General features: G+C 41.1%; 1 long non-coding RNA gene across 1 annotated transcript; it reads left to right on the plus strand.

Moving 5' to 3' along the window:
* The first annotated feature begins 222 nt into the window (after positions 1-222).
* Positions 223-21,287, plus strand: LOC132592378 (uncharacterized). The gene is made up of 3 exons (XR_009557843.1): positions 223-451; positions 2,651-2,808; positions 20,551-21,287. It is a non-coding gene; the product is annotated as an uncharacterized LOC132592378 (long non-coding RNA).
* The last annotated feature ends 1,201 nt before the right edge of the window (positions 21,288-22,488 follow it).

Genomic DNA, 22,488 nt, shown 5'->3' on the forward strand with positions numbered 1-22,488 from the left:
GCCACAATCAGCAACATGTTACAGCTGTTGTGGTGATGATTACGATTTCTGCCTTTTGTCCTCTCTCTTTCCCTAGTCGTACCACATCTTTCACTCTTTCATTCATTCTTCCCTCCCTCCCTCCTTCCTTCCTTCCTCAAATGGGAAAGAATCAAGATCCAATTTGCCAGTGGTTTCCCTTGTTTGCAAAGCCAAGGCTCTGGACTGGCATTTAGGGTAGGCGATCACTGGATTGTCTTCTGCGTTTGGTTTTGACAGCCAGGGTAGGAACTTTTAGCACGCAGCGAGGACAGGGACCAGCCATTGGGGATTTGAGCGAATGTTTCGTCTTGGATTCTGTTGAAGTGTATACTTAACTGTTGGAACTGTGCTGGCAATGACAGCCTCTGACACTCTGCAGAGCAGAAGACCCCAGTGTAGGAATGGCAGTGCCTATTCTGAAAGTGAGAAGGTAAAAGTTTATTTTTGTATTTCCCCCCTTCCTCCTGTGTGCTCTCTCCCCCCCCGCACGCCCCACCCCACCCTGCCTCTCTCTATAGCATGTAACAAGACCACCAAGAGTGGACTTTCCCCCTGTACTATGTACCATTCTCATTTATGGTTTTTTTTCTCCTTTTAAAAAAAAGTTTGCCTGAGGTCATCCACCTAGTTTCACCCTCCCCAAACAGGAAACGGGTTTCAGATGTTTATATGTTAAAAAGCAAGACAGCTAATCTGCCCATTTAACAGGCATTGGCAACTGGCAAAGATTCCCCCCACTCCTCTTTGCTACATTATTAGCTTTCAGTTCAAGTTACATGTTCTTTCAATAAGAGTACAAGATCCAAAATATTGGATAACCCACCATTTCCTTTTGGAACTGATTGGAGGGAGCCAAGATCAGCTTGAAACTGAAGTATTAAACTCAGAATTCAGATTTTCTGTTTTTTGTTTGTTTGTTTCTTTAAATGCAGGGGGGGGGGAATAAACCCCATTCACGAAACTATTCAGATAATATGGCTTATCTTACACAAACTTGCATGTTTTGTTGATGTACATGTATCGTGTTTAAGCCCAAGTAATTACAGTGGCCACAATCCATCTAAAGCGATTGTCAGTTAAAATGAGAGTCTCTTGAGCACCGGGAGTAAGTCCCACTGAACTCATTGGACTTTGGAGTAGGGTTGTGTTGTGTCACTTTCATTAGGTAAGTATAATCCTACTCAGAAGTAAGTCACCACTTATTTCAATCATGTTTCCTCCCAGATAAGTGTCGCCTGAAAGACATTCCTGTTTTATGCAGCTGTTGCTTCTTTGTGTCTTAAATATAAAAGGACAGAAAACATTTATAAGAAAGGTACAATCTGGCCTCTAAATAGCTATTTTGAACTAGACAGTGCATGCAGGAAATGTAGGGATAGACAAATATCTCAACCTTGCTTATATATTTCTCATTTTTCCACTCTTAAATTCAGTTCTCTGCATTTCCACACCAGTTTTCAAATTATTTTCTTTTTAAGTCCTCATGAAAATTCACCAGCATTTTAGCACAGATTTCTCCTAACAGACACATTTTTCTATGCAATTTTGCCTAATGCACACAATTCTGCAAAGCATTTTTGCCTAACATAAGGTATTTTTGTATGTTCATTTCACAAATATATGATTTTAAATGCACACTTTGCTTCAATAGGTGCCCTTTTGTATGTATTACTTGGGTGGCGAACTGCATTGCAAAATTCAGAGATGTGAGACTGTTGGAGGATAGCTGTGTTTCCGCTTGCATTGCTCCAGAAAGTGCAAAATAGGTTGCTTATCCTTTAAGTTTGAACTGAATCGAATTTCTTTCCCATTCCTAAGGAAATCACAACCTTCCCTCCAAGTTTTCATAAATTAAGTGCAGCACATGCTCACTGTAAATTGATAAGATAATTAGCAGTCAATAAATGTGTCTGTGTACACACACACACACATATATATACATAGCCTGCCTTTACATTACCTTTGACGTGTAGCGATACCAATTGTTTTAGTTTTAGGCAGAGATCATGTGAGCTTTTATCCAACATGGTCATGGAGCAGCTCAAGAAAAACTGCATATGAAACAAATGCAAAGAAGGGACTTACAAATTTGCAAGTCTAGCTAAGAATAAAGATATGCCCTTAGAATCTAATGTTTGGTAAGGTGCTTTGATTTAAAACTTGGCACCCCAAAACTTGACAGCCAATCTTAACATGTTTTCCCCTTAATATGTAAGCTTGTTGAATTTGTTTATTTACTTATGGTGTCTTCCTCTCTAATAAAAAGAAAATTCTAGATTTACCCCAGACAAATTAGGCAAAATGAATAATTCCCACTCTCCCAAAACGTTCGTTTGCCATGCTATTGCTATTATTTGTCAACTGTGATACTGAAAATGCTGGACTACAAAGTGTGACCTATTGTTTAGACATTAAACCAGGGTGTAAAAAACAATTTAAGTGTTCTTGATAGGATGATTAAATATGACTGCATAAAAGTGTTCAAACAGTACAAGAAGCGAAGCAGCTTTAGCGTTCTGGGACATGCAGATAAAGCAACGTACTTGTTAACCCTAAACACATTTTTGCTGGACCAAACTGCCTGTGACATTATTTGCACATGTAACCTTGAGGCATTTTGTTTTTGGAGAAAAAATAGCTGCGAGGTCTCCCCAATCTGGAATGTGTTCCGGCTTTGGATCGGAGGACTGTGCTGGTTTTCTTCAGAAAATTCCTCTCTTTTCTGGCTGCCTCCCTGCAAGTACAAAAATGAGCCAAGTAGGGGGAAATTCTCTTCAGAAAACTAAGGTAAGACCCCACTCTTGACCAGGAGCTCATTCTGGATCAGGTTGAGCATGCCTGTAAATACGGTGTCCCATATAGATTCCAATATCATATTTACCATCTAATTTTATTTCAGTTAGGTGAGTTTGGAAGGACATAAGGGCCCTTCTGGATTAGACCAAAATTCCTGGATCCAGATACCCAGGCATCAGTGGGAAGTTCAAAAGGCAGTACAACCTTCAGTTTGCCCCGGCATAGGTTATTCAGAAGCATCCTACTTTGGGGAGGGGTTATTATTGGGGTGGGTCTAGGAGACATGAGCCCTTCATCTTGTTCTGAGTGCCCCAGACTTTCCTGAATTCAGAAGAAGCTTAACCCAGAGGTTGATTTGGATTACTGGGAAGGAGATTGAAATGACTTTCTGTAGGGGTTATTTTGAGGGTATCTGGAGGGGAATTGATTTGGAGCAGAATCTACTGAGGGCTAAATGAATTAAAACGGGATGTATTTGGAATAATCCTGGGTGAAGCATGAATCAAATGAAGAGTTGATCTGAAGAGTGATTTGAATGGGAAATTAGTTAACAACAATAACAATTTATTACCTGACCTTCAGCCTAAGGGTCCAGGGTGGGTTACAACAATTAAAACACAATGTTAAAAAAAAGATTTGCTTTCTATGACACTTAGGGTTGTGTCCAATTACGTTTTACTTAGAGTAAACCCACTGAAATGAATGGACCTTAGTTATGTTTATTCATGGAGTTGGACTCGATGACCCCCAAGGTCCCTTCCAACTCTGTGATTCTATTCATTTCAATGGGTGTACTCTGAGTAGGTCTAACATTGGGTGCAAACCTTACATTCTAAAATTGGGTGCACCCACCCACTTGTAAATGTTAAGGACATTTGTGTCTATGGGCCTATGCCAGGAACCTTTTTAAGTACGTTGCTACACCTCTGGCTGCCTTCGAACACATTTGCTGTTATGCCAAATAGGCTTGTTCTCTGAGATTGTGTCTAATTCTTTCTTCTGAAGGGCATCTAAGCCAGTAGCAGAGCATGACAGGAGTGATCAGAGGGTATTTTTCACATACAGCTTGTGTTCTTTATACAGGCTAGTAAAGGTAAAGGTACCCCTGACCGTTAGGTCCAGTCGCGGACGACTCTGGGGTTGCGGCGCTCATCTCGCGTTATTGGCCAAGAGAGCCGGCGTTTGTCTGCAGATAGCTTCTGGGTCATGTGGCTAGCATGACTAAGCCTCTTCTGGCGAACCAGAGCAGCACACGGAAATGCCATTTACCTTCCCGCTGTAGCGGTACCTATTTATCTACTTGCACTTTGATGTGCTTTCAAACTGCTAGGTTGGCAGGAGCAGGGACCGAACAACAGGAGCTCACCCCATTGCGGGGATTCAAACCGCCGACCTTCTGATCGGCAAGCCCTAGGCTCTGTGGTTTAGACCACAGTGCCACCTGATTCCCTTTATGCAAGCTAGTAGGGCTGGACAAATGATCAATTTCAGATACAGGGATCCTGAGGGTCATCTAGTTAACTCCTGATCTCAACATGTGGTAATACCAGACCCTGCTTAGCTTTGCAAATTTGCTAGCAGTTTTATTGCTGCGTCATTAGTTTTCTCTTGGTTTCTTATAATTATCTTGATAACAACCAGCCTTGCCAGTCCCCATCACTTTTCTGATGGTATTTGTATTTTTTAAAAAATAAAAAAGCTTGCATATTAAATGCAAATAAGCTTTAATGTCAGACCTGGTTTGGCCTTCAGCTGCAAAGTCATTCATCTATCTGGGCAGGAAGGAGAAAAATAATACAAACTTATACTCTCCAGAATTTACAGATAAAAATCAGAATGTGCTTGTAACACAGCAATTATGCTATTCTCATTCCAAGGGTTAGGGCTAGAGCTTTGCTCATTATATATTATACATCATTGATGACATTCTTCCATCTGCTGTAGTCTTCTCTCCTGCAATAGCTTCTACAGCACTTAAAAATAAAATAAAGAAAGACCTTTATTCTAAAGTATGCCAGAAAAACATGAATGGTCTTACAATCTGCTATTAATGGTTCAAAAGGAGCTTCCAAGGTGTGTGAAATGGCAGGCAGTTTTCTACATGACGGTTTAAGGTTCCTGTGTGCATTTTTACATCTGTGTGCCTTACAGGCGAGAGGCATCCACCATTACCTTAAATTCAGATTTTAACTTATTTATTAACAAGAGTATTTATAAACCACCAACTCGTAAAAAAAAGGGGGGGGGAGATGGCGGTGTAAATAAGATCACTGAAACACCATCCAATTATACAATCCTAAAACACAGAATGAATAACCAACAGTGAATCAAATCAATGATCGGAAAATGCTTGCCAAAACAAACATTTTCAGCAAGTGATGAAATATCAGAGTTGTAAGTGCCTGTCTGATTTCAATTGGAACAGTGTCTTGAAATAGTGGTGACCCTATGCTAAAAGCCTTAGTTCTTGTAGAAACTAAATGAATATGAGATAACTGTGGAAATGTCAGGAGGGCTTCTCCATATAATCACAGTGATCTGGCTGGTGGACAAGAAACAAGGCAGGCTTTCAGGTAACCTGGTTCTAGACCATTTAGGGCTTTATACACAAGTAGTAATACCTTCAGTTTAACTTGGTAGTGTAGTGGCAGCCAGTGCATAGCTTTCAGTGCTGGTGTAATATTCTACTACTACCTAAGATTTCCAAACCAACCACAAGGGTAGGCCCACATACAGCATATTGGATTAGTCTAGCCTAGGGGTTACCAAGGTCTGGACCTATATGCCAGGGGTCAGCAACCTTTTCCAGCCGTGGGCCGGTCCCCTGTCCCTCAGACCTTATGGGGGGCCGGACTATATTTTTTAAAAAATATATGAGTGTATTCCTATGCCCCACAAATAACCCAGAGATGCATTTTAAATAAAAGCACACATTCTACTCATGTAAAAACACCAAGCAGACCTGAACTAAGACCTGGGGTCAGCCATGGAGCTCACAGAGGACTTTGAGCATCTCAGCCTAACGAATGGTGCATGGTCATTGCTAGGATAAAATGGGGAACCCCATATGTCACCTTGAGCTCCTTGGAAAAAAGTGGGATAGAAATGTTACAATGTATGCAAATGGAATGATTGTCCAAATTGATACAATGGCAAAGGCTGTCAGCAGCATGCATGCCATGTTCTGGACCTGCTGAGGTTTCTGAAGACTTGGATTTATAAGTGATAAGTTCCAGAAAATAAAATTGTCGTTGGTGAATAGGGACCGTTGGGGTGTATGGTGACTCAAAGGAATTTCATGAATACCCAGCCATGTGAAAAAGACACACTAGCGCACGCTTGCAAATTGCTTCTCATCTGGTCACCTGTTGGTTGGGCAAGAGGTCTAGAGTCAGAAATGTCTATGGACTTCTTTACATGGTTTGAGATATGGCATCTAAACCTTTCCAAAATGGAAAGAATAAGCCCATCTCCCTTTAACATCAAGGGTGGGGATCCTTCAGCCTTCCATATTTGTGGGACTCCAGCTCCCATCAGCCCCAGGCAGCATGGCAAATGGTAAGGGATGATGGGCATTGTAGTCCAACAATGTCTGGAGGGCCATGGGTTCCAGACTTTTCTTGGTGCCATAGATGGTAAATGTTTGCTGGACAGGAAATAAAAATGATGATGCAGGCAAATCTCATTCTCTTTCTGAGGGTTGAAAAGGAAGAAGAATGTTTTTGTTATTAATGAAATGTTAACCAAAGGCATTAAGCCAGTTCTTCTGCAATCCTTATAACTTCCTCTGATCTAAAATATGTAGTTTGGGGATTTGACTAATACAGCCAATCAATTAGCCTGCATTTTTTAAAGCCAGCAGACGACACCCCCCTTCCTCCTCCATTTGACCAGGAGGCCTTGGAATGTCAACAGTTACGAATGTGGAAGTTAAATGGTGTCCACAAATATATTGTAAAACTGTGTAAACCAAATGCAGCAATATTTTCCAAATGAACACCTGGAAGGTGTAAATCAAAAATATTGTAAACACTTCAGAGGGGAACACATGACAGAAACACTGGCGTGCTGTACGATGTGGCCAATCGTGGTATGGAAGCCTAAATCGATAAATCAGACTATGAACCTTACACTAATAAACACCTTCCCAAAGAGAAAGAGAGCTTCTCTACTCTCAGAGCTTAAACTTGTTCTCTACTATGGCAGACAAAGTTTTTGTGGGTATCATTTAGGAAACATATTACAATCCGGTTCTGATTAAATCTAAAAATAGATAAGCACAATCCTTTTAAAAGAATTTGTAAGATTGTTTTCAAAATAATAGATACCTTGTTTTATATTTCACATCATTAACTAATTATTTCAGTCATTTGCTCAGTTTCTAGGTGACTTAAAAACAGAATACAAATACAGAGTTAAAAACATAGACATATATTGATTTATATATCTTAGTAACATTGTATAAATATAATGTTTTTATTTGTAACTGCATTTTTGTAATATTTTGTTTATATTGTCTGTTGTTGCTTCAGTTTTTTGTCCACAGCTAGGAGATATTTTTAATAAATTAAGCGGTATAGAAAATTAATAATAATCCATCAATCAATCCCTAACACAGGGAAGGCAAACCTATGGCACTCCAGTTTTTTCTAAACCACAACTCCCATCATCCCTCACTATTGGTCATGGTGGTTAGGAATTATTGGTGTGATAGTCCAACAACATCTGGAGGGCCACAGGTTCCCAATCTCTGGTAACAAAACCACAATCTCATGAATTGTATCAACAACAGCAGCAGTGAAAACATCAATATGGTCATGTTAACCCATCACTATCCACCCAATGCCCGGGAAAAGGGGAAAGCCTTAACCTGGCACTGAAAAGATGTGAAAGTCACTTCCTGGTAAGCCTTCCTGGGGACAGCATTCAATAGCTAGGGGACCCACAACCAATGAGGCCCTCTCACCTCGCTTTACATAACACTGCTCTTAAGCTATAACTGTGCTTGTAAATTGAACAATGCTAAATCTGTTTATTAAAGTTTTCTGTTGTATCAACTGGGTTCATGCTATCAGAGCCAAATGATTTAAAATCAGCTGACATTTGATGCAAGAAAAATACAGCATAAAATTAAAGCCATTGGACAACCCAGGTGGTAGTTTGTTTTTCTGCATTTTATATTGTCAAGATTAAGCTATACTATGGGCATTGAATGTTAAACATTTCCTTTTAAAAAATCCTAGACTGCTTGCTTGATAAGCAAGCAGCGTTGATATTTATTGATGCAGAAAAAGCTTTTGATAACATATCTTGGCAATTTATGAAGAAAAACTTGGAATTACTGGGGTTAGGGGAAATTATTGGGGTTGATGCAATATATTCAGAACAAAGTGCAAAACTGATTGTGAATAATATATTAATAGAAAGTTTAGTATAACGAAAGGAACAAGACAGGGGTGTCCATTGTCTCCATTACTATTTATTACTGTCCTGGAAGTCCTGACAAAAAAATCTGAGGGAAGCCACTTTTGTGAAAGGTATAAGAATTGGTGCAAAGGAGTATAAATTAAAAGCCTTTGCAGACGATTTGGTCTTAACATTAGAAAAGCCGCAAACCACAAGGGAAGCATTGAGAGAAATGGAAGAATTTGGGCGGTTAGCGGGTTTTAAGCTGAATAAAGGAAAGGAAAAAATGTTGGTGAAAAATATGAATAAAGAAAAAATAGATGTGTTGCAACAGGAATTTGGTTTTATGGTGGTTAAAAAAGCTAAATATCTAGGAATTTGGTTAACCCCCAAAATATTAATTTGTTTAATGACAATTACGTATCAACCTGGAAAGAAATTAAAAAGGATTTAGAAATATGGAAGAGATTAAATATGTCATTGTGAGGTAGAATTGCCGCTATTAAGATGAATGTTCTACCCAAGATGTTATTTCTTTTCCAAATGATTCTGATAATTAAAGGAACAGGACAATTTAAAGAGTGGCAAAATTTTTTAATCAAAATTCATCTGGCAAGGGAAAAAAAACAAGGATAAAGCATAAATTATTAATAGATAAAAAAGAAAGAGTTGGATTCTCTATGCCAGTTTTGAATATTTACTATGAGGCATCCTGTTTGTGTTGGTTGAAAGAGTGGATAACATTGGAGAATACAGATTCATTGGATCTGGAAGGCTTTGCTAATAATAGATTTGGGTGGCATTCATACTTTTGGTATGATAAAGTGAAAGTGCATAAAGGATTTTTAAACCGCATGATAAGAAAATCAATTTATGAAGTATGGGATAGATACAAAAATTTGCTGGAACAAAAAACACCTTGGTGGTTATCCCCAATAGAAGCATTGACTGTTAAAAAATTAAACATTGAAGGGAAATGGGCCACCTATGGTGAAATGTTGACAGAAACAGAGAAAGGGTGGAAACTTAAACCATATGAGCAAATAGAGGAATGGTTTACGGGCTGGTTGCAATATTATCAGATAAATTATATATTTAGTGCTGACAAAAGGAATTGTGGATTTGAAAGTAACAAATCTAAATTTCAAATCAAGTTGCTGGATGAAAAAGCTAAATTGTTGTCAAAGATGTATAATTTTTTGCTAGAATGGTACACTAAGGATGAGGAGGTGAAAGAAGTAATGACGAAATGGGCTATAGAACTTGGGCATAATATTCAGTATGAATCGTGGTCAAAATTATGGAATCAGAACCTAAAACTCACAGCATATACGGTCTTGAAAGAAAATGTAATGAAAATGATGTATGGATGGTACTTGAGCCCAGTTAAATTGGCTAAAATGTATAGGATGAAAAACAAATTATGCTGGAAATGTAATGAAAAGGATGGAGATTTTTACCACATGTGGTGGACTTGCGATAAGGTGAAAACGTTTTGGGAAATGGTCTATAATGAGCTAAAAAGATGTTAAAATACACCTTCCCAAAAAAACCAGAAACATTTTTGCTTGGGTTGATGGAAGAAGAGATTGCTAAAGTAGATCAAAGACTGTTTATGTATGCTACCACTGCGGCAAGAATTTTGATAACCCAAAGATGGAAATTTCAAGAATTACCAACAATTGAGGAGTGGCAGATGAAGATGATGGAATATGCAGAGCTGGCCAAAATGACTGTCAGGATTCGGAACCAAGGCGATCAGAAATTGCAGAGAGATTGGAGTAAATTTATTGAGTACTTAAGAGATCACTGTAAAAATTTGAAGATACTAACGGGACTGACGTAATTCCTGCAACATGGGGTAATTAGTATCTGACCATAAGCAATAGAAGGATCTGATATGTATTAAAGGACAGAAACTGACATCAGAAAGGTGTGTATAATTTATGAGGAAACAGGAAACCAGTTGAAGGGAGGGAGGGAAGTCATGAGCTCGGCGGAGCAAATGTAAAAAATAAAAATACCTAGACTGCCAGAGAAGGTTAGTGACAATTTAATATAATTTGAGATGTGGTATTTTATTTTATTTTTTGCTTCCCAAGTTCATTAGGATAATAAATATGGATTTGGATTTAGCAAGCCCTCAAGCTTAGGCCTGCCTGAAAGATAAGGTGGTATTTTGTTTATTCAGGAGGGAACATTTTTATTTCTCAAATAAGCAGCACTTTTAAGATGTTGAAAAAGTGTAGAATGGGGCAACCAGGGTGAGCAGGGCATCAGAGCACTTTCCTTACGTGTTTGGGTTTTCTTTTGTTTGTTTGTGGGAAAGAGATGAATAAGATGGGGCAGAGAGGTGTATAAACCTATGTGAGGTGAGAAAGTATAAATAAAGAAATTTAGGTCCTTTTCTCATCAGACTTTGCTGCCATATACAGTGTATGTCATTGTCACTGGTATCCTGATAGCTTTAAAAGGGAGTTAGACATATTCAGGGAGAAGGAGGGAACTATCAGTGCCTATTGATCACGATGGCCATATGAATTCTCCACATTCAGCAGCAATACACCATTGAATACCAACTGAGGAGAAGTTGTTGTTGTTGTTAAAATAATTATTTTAGCCTGCAGCAAGAAAACCAATAAAGAACTGTGCATCTTACAGATGTAGTATTACAGATAATTACTACAAATTACAATTATTATTAATGATAATATTAATTACAAATATATAAAATATACACTTATAAACAATTCTGTAATTTATTACTAAATGCTCTTTAAAAGACCAGGGAAGTTCAGAAAATAGACATTAAAAGATATTTATCTTTCTAAAATTCAAGCTGTGGGTCCTGTTTTTGGCTTGTACAGCCCTGAATGCTGCAACTATGTGCGTATGTTGTAAATGTTGCAACCCAGAAAAGATGTGAACTTCCTGCTTAATGACAAACAATAATACAAGCAAATGAAAATAAGTTGGTCCTTGCGTGACACATGGAACGAAGGATGGATACAATTAGTCATGTTTCTCGAAAGTAACATCTCGGCAATCGCCCACACTTCCTTGCAAAATTATCCCCCCCACCCTCCTCTCTAAGAGTGGATGCCAGATGGAACAACAATCCATTCAATGGAAGTTGTGCCAGCCCACAAATGTCTGAAAAGCCATGCAGAAAAATCCAGAATGTAGTCTAGAAGTTCTTCAGGAGTATCAGACATGTGAGAAATCACTTATGTGGCACTGTTAAGCAATAGGCTACCCTTTCTAATCTAAAGCCTTAATTTCAATATTTTAGTGGGTGTTTTTTTATAAAAAAAACAGCCCTGTCCTCCTTCCAAGGAACTCAAGGTGGAATATATAGTTTGGTCCCTTATTCTCACAACAGCCCTGTCATGTAGGTTACATTGAGAAATGGAGCTTGCACTAGGAGTCCCAGGGAATTGTAACTGATTGGGGATCTAAACCCAGGTCATCCCATCATTGGACCCTTCCAGTTATCATCCATCTATTGGTTTAAAAGGGGGGGGGGCATAAAAATATGTAACAAAAACAACGGAGAGGAAACATTTCATCAATTATTACAATCATCAATCAAAATCCAGCAGAATACATTAAGTAACATTAGTTTTTGCTCCAAAGATTATCCCAGAATTATCAACCTCAGTTGACCAAGTGTAGCTAGAGATGTAACATAGAAGATAAAAGTATACCATATGCCTTGAAATTAATCAGACCCAGAAACTTTTTGTAATGCTTTAATTTTTCGTGTCAACTTCTCTGTCAGCACTGTATTCTAAACTTTATGATTCCATTTCTGGAAGAGGTTAAGAGAGGGAGATTTCCAATTTATTGCTGTGACAAGTCTTGCAACAACAAGAAGAAATGTTGTATGTTCTTTATGCAATACATTTTAGGTTGTTCACAAAAAAAAGTAAAAGGTCAAAGTCATTATGATCTTGCATTCCTGATTATTTGGGCACAGGGTGTGATGAGGTGGTCATACGTAATCCCTTGCAATACTTTTTGCACCTGCAAAGGTTTCAGGGTAGACATACAGCTTTGTTTCCAATCAGTGCATATCCTGTCACCTCCTGCTGAAATCTAGTAACTTTTCATACCACAAATGTTGTTGGGTAAGGTTTGTTTGTTGTCTTGCTTTTGTTGCGCTGTACAGTAGTCTCTCTGGATAGTGACAATGTGGTATTACATTGAGGAAGCATTGTTGGACAACTAATAAAGCAGTATGAATCCATCACAAATGTCAAGAACATGTTTCATAATACACCTGGAATAAAACACCAGTTTGGAAGGGCACCTAGTCCAACAAAAAAGGGTCCATGTATAGTGGTCAGAAAATGGAGGAGGAAGTTGTGAATCACCAAAACTCATTGAAAGGGAGAGAATCCTAGAATCAGTCAATTTCAATTCTCTCAGTTTATTCCCCCCCCAACCTTAATTAATTAATTAATTACATAAATTTTTAATACTCAAAGCAGTTTACAAAAAAGATAGAACAAGAAAGTCAAGAAAAATCCATAATCATGCTTTAGTTTAAAACATACAAAAGTTAAGATACTAAAACAGATTACCTCAACTTTTTAAGCATCTTGGTATGCTTGTCTTTCAGCAGGCACTGAAAATTTAAGTTCTCTATGCTTCTGCAGCAATTTGCGTTCTATTGAAATATTCTCATGAAAATTCACGTTAATTTTAACACAGATTTCCACTAATAAACACATTTGTGTATGCAGTTTTGACTCCCCCCCATTTTTGCAAACAATTTATTCTACTGTAATGCGTTTCATGAATGTGAAACATTGTAAAGATTCTTTGGTTGGAGAAGTGCATTACAAAATTTGGGTAAGTGAGAATTCTGAAAGACGACTATGTTTAGTTCTCACAGATTTGTCTTTAACTGTCAACTGACTCACTGGATTCAACCCACTAATAGTAACTAGAAAGGGCTGTCTCCATTGCCCCCTGAGCCTTATTCTAGGTCTAGGACATGGGTAGGCAAACTAAGGCTGGGGGCCGGATCCAGCCATAGCTGCCAAGTTATCCCTTTTTTACAGGGATTTTCCCTTATGCTGAATAGGCTTCCTCGCGAGAAAAGCGAAAACTTGGCAGCTATGGATCCAGCCCAATTGCCTTCTAAATCCAGCCCGCGGACGGTCCAGGAATCAGCATGTTTTTACATGAGTGGAATGTGTCCTTTTATTTAAAATGCATCTCTGGGTTATTTGTGGGGCCTGCCTGGTGTTTTTACATGAGTAGAATGCATAGCTGCCAAGTTTTCCCTTTTCTCGCGAGGAAGCCTATTCAGCATAAGGGAATTTCCCTTAAAAAAGGGGAGAACTTGGCAGCTATGGTAGAATGTGTGCTTTTATTTAAAATGAATCTCTGGGTTATTTGTGGGGCACAGGAATTATTTCATTTCCCCCCTTCAAAATATAGTCTGGCCCCCCACAAGGTCTGAGGGACAGTGCTGAAAAAGTTTGCTGATCCCTGTTCTAGGGGTTGCGTGCAATTTTCAACCTCTGTTTCAGACTTCTTGAGGATGATGTTTCTCAGATTACTAATTCTTCTAATTGTACAGCTGAGTGAAAGACAGTCATTGCTTTCCTGAGAAATTACATTCTTAATACCATTACTGAAAACATTGCGGTAAACTAACTCATATCCGCTTCCAGTGATGTAGTTTTGCACTATAACGTAAATCAGGATGAAGATGGACCGATACATGTTTTCCTCCTTCTTGTTTATCTGATGAGAGTTGCTTGTTCTACGCATTTGGGAAAGGAGGGGAGGCTCTTGCAAGACAGGAGGAGGAGCGCTGGGTGTTAAATGTAGCCTTTGCCAGGGCCTTCAGTTTTGGATCTGGGTTTGTTTGTTTGTTTGCTTCCTGTAAATCCCTCCCAAAGAACAGAAGTGACTGAATAAATGTTGAGAATATAGCACTGAAACAGTATGCTCTTAAAAATAGCCTTCCAGAAAGACTTTGGGCCTTTTCACGCATGAGATTAAAAGTGCCTTTCTGCCTCTCTCTAGGGTGACCACACACATCACTTCTTTCCCCCAAAAGAAGACAAAAGGGGAGGCCAATTTCCCTGGAATTTGCGTATGTTAATTTACAGGCCTAGATGGCCATTACTAGGATTCAAACAGAAATAGAATACATCTCATCATTGTGGTGAAGATTGTGACCAGGTGCTTGATGTTCGTCTTAGCTTGATGCCCATGTGCTACTTCAAGGCTCTCCATTCTTATGGTGCTTTATCTTTCAGCTGGACTTGGGCCAGACACCCCTCCAAACAGAGGGCCCCTTCATGTAAAGGACTGTCCTCTGTCAAGCAGGACTCATGGCTGGCCTACCTGACTCATGCACATTAATTTGTGTACATCCTCTGTGGGTGTAATGTGGGAGAAATAACAGAGACTTTCAAAATTCTCTACTTCCAAATCTCTTCCTGCATTTTGGAGCTTGGAGCTTCCTGCGTGTGAAGGAATTGGACTGTTTAAAAAGAAATCAAAATCTTGTACTGTATATAGTTTGATTTGGGGATTATAGGGTAAATTTGCTTCCGAGAGGCAACCTGGATGGCAGGTAAAGTCAGGAGGCAAAGTGTGGAATATGGGCAGTTGGGTTTGCAGAGGGGATTAAGGTAAACGTGTATTAGTTTGATGCTTGGGTTGTTTGTGGATTGCGACATAGCAAAGAACAGTGGCTCAAAGATACTGTATAGATAAGGGACAAGTTACAGACACAAGTGAGGGGAGGGCCTCAGAAGGAACTGAAGAGCACAAGCAGGCACTGAAGGCCAGAGGGGGAGAGAGCTGCTAACTGTACCATCCTAAGAGCTCTAATTGAAAGAATTTTGCTTAGCAGAATTTTAGCCACTGGATAAGTTTGGATAAGACTAACTGGATGCATTTATCCTGATTTATTTCCATTACCCCCTCTTTGCTCTTTGGGGAATGTTTTGTAACCTTTCCCCTCTTCTTCTTTAGTAAACTTTTGAACTTGATTCACAAAGCCTTGCGGTCTCTTTTGCCTGTGGTTTTACCCACACTATCTAAAAGTGTTGTCATGGGTCTGGTGGCACATTGAGATGGATGAGGAGGAGGAACAGGGGGGTGACTTGCGGTAGGGTGGTGGACTGAGGTTGGAGAACAGAGGCTGGAGGAGGTGAGTTCTTCCCCCTCTCGTGATGTGGCTGCCCTGACTGGGGAAGCAGGAGTCCCATCTCCTCTCTTCCTTCCTGACGAGAGTAGCCCAGCAACAGACTCCAGGGAGGGCATCAGCCCACCACTAGGGGTGGAGGAACTGGAATCAGAAGAGATAGGCATAGCCTGGTTGACCAGGACCTGGCTGCACTCCCATTACAGGCAATAGACACATCATCCCTGATGGAGTGAATGTCTGCATGCTCAACAGTCTTGTGAGTCCTTGTTCCATCTTTAAAAGCTTGGCAGGTGGGTGTGTCAACCCATTGGGACAACTCAGTTACTGCTGTGCAATTCCAAACTCCTTGCCTTCATCACAGACTCCTTAAAATTGAACCACAGCTTCCAGCCTGGCTAGCCTCACCTTTTGTGCCATTGAGCCTGAGCGTTGTGGCTTCTGGGACTCATTACCTGTTGCTGAGCCGGTTTGTCTTCTCTGCTTCAATAAAGATCACTCCCTTACTTTCAAGAAAGAGTCTCTATGGTCATGGCCTGGGTGGGTGGCAGGAGAGCCAGGAGCCAGGGGAGATGAGGCTGTTGGATGGAGGCAGACCGGGAAAAATAAATATGTCTACCTGGGGGTAGTGGAAAGGCCATGGGAAGGGAAGGGGAAATGCCAGGTGAGGCACTATTTTTGACTTCTCTTGCTTCCTTACATGGGCTTCCAGGGTGTAGTTGGGGACCCATGACACCTGTTCTTGTTTCCAAATGTTTCCTGCCACCACTCTGGAATCTGTCAGGTACAGAAATATTTCCAGCAGCTGGGACTCCCATCTGTCACCAGTAAGCTCACCCTGTTCAACAATGACAGTATCATAAAAACAGTGAAATGGAATCCTAAAAAATAAATTAAAACAGGAGCAGGCAAAAACAGGAATTCGGAGATAATGGGGTCCAATCTTAAAGGTCGGGAAAAGCCTCAGAAAGAGATATGTGTTCCTAAGACAGCTGAAGAAATTAACAGCTGATGTTTCATGCATGGCAGAGGCATGGGTGTTCTGCAGTACAGAGGCAATGGCAGAAAATGCCGGGTTTTGGCTGAACTGTTCAGAGCATGGCTAAGGTGGAACGCTGGGAACTGACTGATAAAGACAAAGATTTGGATAGATGTCCAGAATGGAACAACACAAAAGATCCCTTCATCTCTAGACAGCTACTTGATGTAGCTCAACAGACCTCAAAGTAACGGAACCCCCACCAACTGATGGGCATGGGGCAAAAGGATGTATTATTTCTAAACGTTCATGCCCAGCTGGGCACGAGGAATCTGCAGAGTTACATGGTTTGCATGAAATAGGTGTTCCGATTCACAGACGTTTCTTCTAAAAGCAAAGATGGGCGATTTCTGAAGTCTTGCAAATACAATTTTTCACAGTGCCTTCCCTTTTTCAGCCAGCCTCCAACTGATTACGAAGAAGTGGACAGACTTGTTACAGTTATTTATTTATTACACATATACACAAACTTTTCTCCAAGGAGCTCGGGGCTGTGTACAACAGTGGTCTTCAGCTGGTCAAGATCCACCTTTGACTCACAACCTACAACATGGATCACTTTCACATTTTTTCTTAATAATGCTAATAATGCACATATTTGATCCTAAAATGGAAATTCACACAGCTGTAAGCCTTAACAGTACTACCAAATAAAAAATGCATTCTGGGGGGGAGTCTAGAAAGCCATAGAAGTTGACTTGAGAGTGAACAGAGTGCCCCTGAGCTTCCTCACTAGAGGCCTAGATATTGGATGGTGGGGCATGTGGTTGGTCAGAAATGTGTATCAGTGTTTCAGTATTCTGCTGTCAAAGAAGGGCTGCCAAATGTTTCCCTGCCCACAGAAGGTGCTTGGAAACCCAGATCATCACTCACTGAACATGTGGACAGGGATCTTTGATTGGCAGCCAAAGCTGTAATTGTTGGGACCAAAGAGATTAATAAGCTAAAGCCTACCATGGGTTGCCGTTGGGCACATTTCATCCATAATGTCTCCTGAGCCCTGTTGGAATGTATGGGAGACATGCCAAGTCCTATGCATTTCGGGGAGTGGTGGTACAGGAGAATTTCTTGGGTAATTATATGCCCTAAGGTGCATAAAGCTGCCAGGAGCAAGCATGGAAGTGGGGGGGGGGGAGAGAGAGAGACACTAACCCTCAACAAGCCCCTGCTATTCTTTGAAAATGAGAAAAATTGGTGGAAAAATTGCTAGGAGCTGCTAAATTAAAATCCTATTTCAGGCAGCTGGTCAAAAGGGAAACTCCAATAAATTTTCCACTCAAAATGAGGCATCATTTGGGAATCTCAGTCCTTCCAGCAGGGAATCTTTTAATTTGGCTGCTTGTCTCCGTCAGTGAACAACCGCAGAAATCTTACACCACGGCGAGAGCGGTGGGTGGCAGATTGCTCCGTCACCGCAAATATCCTTCCATGCTTAAAGGCTGCAAATTGAAAGCATTTCTCTGTGTTGATGGATCTAGTCCTCAATCTGTTTCAACAAAAGTTATATATATGTGCTGTGTTGCCTGCCCAATAAACGCCTTTTGTCAAAAATATTGATTTCCCCTTTATTATTTTTTCCCTAGTGGACTTTATATCAAATGTGGTTCTAATGAACCAAGGGTTGGTGGGGAAGAGGCAAAATTTCAAAGGATGGTCACAAAACAACACAACTTAGAGCTTGACGTGAAATGATCTGAGGTTTGCACGGTACTAGACAGAATTAAAGAATGTGCCTTACTCATTTCTTGATCCTGCAACTCATGAGAAAATTAGTCAGCTCTTTTATGGTCTGTATTGTTTTTGCCACAGGGTATAATTCCTAGCTTTGGTACCTAGGCAGAGAGATGAGTGTCTGGAAACTTCAGCTGGTCCAGAAAGCAGGGGCTAAATAGTATTTATAGGAAGGACATAGCTCAGTGGTAGATCTCCCGTTTTGCATGCAGAGGATCCCAGGTTCAATCCCTGGCATCTTCCGTTATGGTTGGGAAAGTCTGAAACCTTCAGAAATGACTGCCAGAGTGGGCAACGGAGAACTAGGTGGATCAATGGTCTGACTCAATATAAGGGAGCTTCCCATTTAAGCCAACCATGTACTCAGAACCATGAGGACTGGAATATTGCTTTATTTTTTTAAAGGATGGGCTGTGGCTCAGTGGCAGAAGGTCCAGGGTTCAATCCCCGATGTCTCAAGGCCAGGGCTAAGAAAGAATGCTGCCTGGAATGCTGGAGAGCCACTGCCAGTTGGTGTAGGCAGCAGTGAGCTAGATAGACTAGATGGAGGTGGGTGGCGCTGTGGTCTAAACCACTGAGCCTCTTGGGCTTGCCAATCAGAAGGTTGGTGGTTCGAATCCCACAACAGGGTGAGCTCCTGTTGCTCTATCCCAGCTCCTGCCTACTTAGCAGTTCAAAAGCACACCAGTGCAAGTAGATAATAGATTGAGGTTGAATCCTGACAAGACAGAAATACTGTTTGTGGGGGACAGGAGGCGGGCAGGTGTGGAGGACTCCCTGGTCCGGAATGGGGTAACTGTGCCCCATGTCCATGGAGGCACAGGTCAATTCTGTGTCTAGGACAGCTGTCTATCAGCTCCACCTGGTACGCAGGCTGAGACCCTACATGCCTGCAGATTGTCTGGCCAGAGTGGTGCATGCTCTAGTTATCTCCTGCTTGGACTACTGCAATGCGCTCTACGTGGGGCTACCTTTGAAGGTGACCTGGAAACTACAACTAATCCAGAATGCGGCAGCTAGAGTGGTGACTGGGAGAGGACGCCGAGATCACATAACACCAGTCTTGAAAGATCTACATTGGCTCCCAGTACGTTTCCGAGCACAGTTCAAAGTGTTGGTGCTGACCTTTAAAGCCCTAAACGGTCTCGGTCCAGTATACCTGAAGCAGCGTCTCCACACCCATCGTTCTGCCCGGAAACTGAGGTCCAGCTCTGAGGGCCTTCTGGCAGTTCCCTCATTGCGAGAAGCCAAGTTGCAGGGAACCAGGCAGAGGGCCTTCTCGGTGGTGGTGCCTGCCCTGTGGAACGCCCTCCCATCAGATGTCAAAAAGGAAAACAGCTACCAGATTTTTAGAAGACATCTGAAGGCAGCCCTGTTTAGGGAGGCTTTTAATGTTTAAGAAATTAGTATATTTTAATGTTTCTGTTGGAAGCCGCCCAGAGTGGCTGGGGAAACCCAGCCAGATGGGCGGGGTATAAATAATAAATTATTATTATTATTATTACTAGGCAGGAAGGTAAACAGCGTTTCCGTGCACTCTGGTTTCTGTCACAGTGTTCCGTTGTGCCAGAAGTGGTTTAGTCATGCTGGCCACATGACCCAGAAAGCGAGATGAGCGCCGCAACCCCATAGTCACCTTTGAGTGGACTTAACCATCCAAGGGTCCTTTACCTTTTCCCTTTTTTTAGATGGACTAGTGGTTTGGCTGTGTATAAGACAGCTTCCTATGTTCTTTCTGTGCTTGGTATGCTCATGTACAGCATCTAGCACAGTGCATTGCAATTGGGGGGAGGCAGGGCATGTTTGGGAGCCACTGTAGTAGGGGAAATCATTTGCAGAAATGCATATATTATTCCAAAATGCATATACTGGAATTGCTCTACAAATTGATGCAGACATGGGGCAAGCTGTCTGAAAGAATGAGAAACTGAAAGAAATAGAAATTCAGCGATTTTGTCCAACCGGGACATAAAGCCCCAGAAAACAAAAGGCTGAAGATTGTCTTCCAGCACAAGTGGATCCTCAGTGGGGTGCAAGTGATCCTTCAGCAGAGTCCCTGGGCATTGAGTGCTGTTTAACCAGGCATCCCAAAACTTCGGCCCTCCAGATGTTTTGGACTACAGTTCCCATCATCCCTGACCACTGGTCCTGTTAGCTAGGGATCATGGGAGTTGTAGGCCAAAACATCTGGAGGGCCGCAGTTTGGGGATGCCTGTGTTTAACTGACTGCAGGTTTCTGACGCTGGCAAACAGAGGAAAAAGCCGTGACTAAGTCAAAGCCGACCCAGAAGTTTTTAAAGTGCTTGTGATGAGAGGAAATAATCATTTCATGGTGTGTCCAATTGTTGCTTAATTTGGGGTTTTCTTTTCCTTTTTACAGGCGAAGGGGTCTTTTTGAAATTTGTACATTCTCACTGACTAAGAAGGGCTAATTCCACCCCCACTTTGGTCGATTCCCAAATGGAATATCTTTGGGTTGGGAGATGAGGTGCTGCAATTTCCTTCCACGTGAGAGATTTCTATGCATGGATGGGCAAAATACACAAGGATGAAGCTTACCCCATTCTGGGTTCTTATGAAATTTATCTTGCTGTTCCTGGAAAACCAGAGACCTCCTCCTCATCCCCCCCCCCCGGCTCAATAACGATCTTGCTGGCAACTTTTTCCACATTCCTTTGTACTCCAGGGTGTTCATTTCACCTTCGTCGGAGTTGTGGGTATGTAAGAAGGAACCAGACTGAATAGACCCTTCTCTCTTTGCTGGTGTATTTATGATGGGCTTGTGGTTTTCTGCAACCTGGTGGTGGTAACGTGTCAGGGCGTGTATTTGACTGAAGACATGTGTAGTTTAAACAACTCTTACCAATATGCCTTTCCCCTTCATAAGCTGCTGAGGGCTGGTGTGTCTCAGCTGGCATGCCTCTATGCACAGAAGTCAGGCACGCGTAAGGAATCTGGGGCGCTTCGTGACCATATAAGTGCAGATGCATTTTTGACAAGGGAGCAGTTGGCAGTTTGGCACTGGGGCACCGAGCACTTTTGAAGCTGACTGCAGAAACCATTTATCACTGAGCAGCCTTCTCCAGTCCCTGCTTGCAGACATTCACAATGCCCCTGCCTGCTCTTTCTTTCTTTCTTTCTTTCTTTCTTTCTTTCTTTCTTTCTTTCTTTCTTTCTTTCTTTCTTTCTTTCTTTCTTTCTTTTGGTACAGAGCTATGTTACAAAATAGACGTAGCTCTGTGTTGTATTAACTGTTAATCCTACTCACAGTAGACAGACCCATTGGAAATAATAGTCATAACTAACCCATGTTTTTTTTTCTTGTAAAGTTGCAAAGGCCATTGGCAAAATGCAATAAAAGCAGACTACAGCCCCATCCACACAATCCATTCAAAGCAGGATCATACCACTTTGGACAGTCATGGCTTTCCACAAAGAATCCTGGGAACTGTAGTTTGTTGAGGATGCCAGGAGTTACTTGGAGACTCTTATTTCCCCCAAAGAGCTGCAATTTCCAGAGTGGTTTAAGAGTCAATCTGTCTTCCCAGGGAAGTCTTCCAAGCAGACTGTAAGGTGAAGTTGGAAGCCCATGAAAACCTGTTGAATCATATTTCAAGCTCCGTTTTATCAACCTTGACACCCAGACAGGTTTTGGAATTCCCTGACGTAACTCAATATCCCAGCCCCAGAACTATTCTCCTTGCCCTCTTTTTATAACTTGTACTGTTTAGTATAATTGGATTATTGATAATCCTAGAGTTTAGCTATGTCTCCATAAAGGCTAATAAATTGAGTGCATAAGAATTTACACAAACAAATCCATCCTGTAGGGCTATAAACCTATAATACCCATACAAGCAACTTAAATGCTTAGAGTGTCAATGAAATCAGACCTGCTTTAAAAAAAGTCACCAAAACCATAGACAACAGACTGGAATGAGACAAGAGCTCAGCAAAGAAGAACTGAAACATATATTTTAAAGCAAGCTTTTTATTTGATAGATTCCCCCAAAGGTACACTTTTGAAATGCAAAAGTTTCCTTTTAGCTTGTGAGGTTTGATTTCAAACTGTTTGTAAATGTTTAACTGAGTCTTGCAAAAGGCAATTAAGAAAGACACAGTGAGGGGTGTCTTAAAGCTGTTGTTGGCATGCAGAAAGACCTCTCTTCCATTTAGGGTGAGAACTGGCAAGAAAAAACCAAATATGAGTGTACTGTATTGGACTTTGATTGGGGAGAACCTGGCTTCCTATCTCAGCTCCACTGGGCCAATCTCTTTGTCTAATCTACTTTACAGGGTTGTTGTGAAGATAAAAAGG

Source organism: Zootoca vivipara, chromosome 6, assembly GCF_963506605.1.
Source record: "Zootoca vivipara chromosome 6, rZooViv1.1, whole genome shotgun sequence".
Classification (NCBI taxonomy): domain Eukaryota; kingdom Metazoa; phylum Chordata; class Lepidosauria; order Squamata; family Lacertidae; genus Zootoca; species Zootoca vivipara.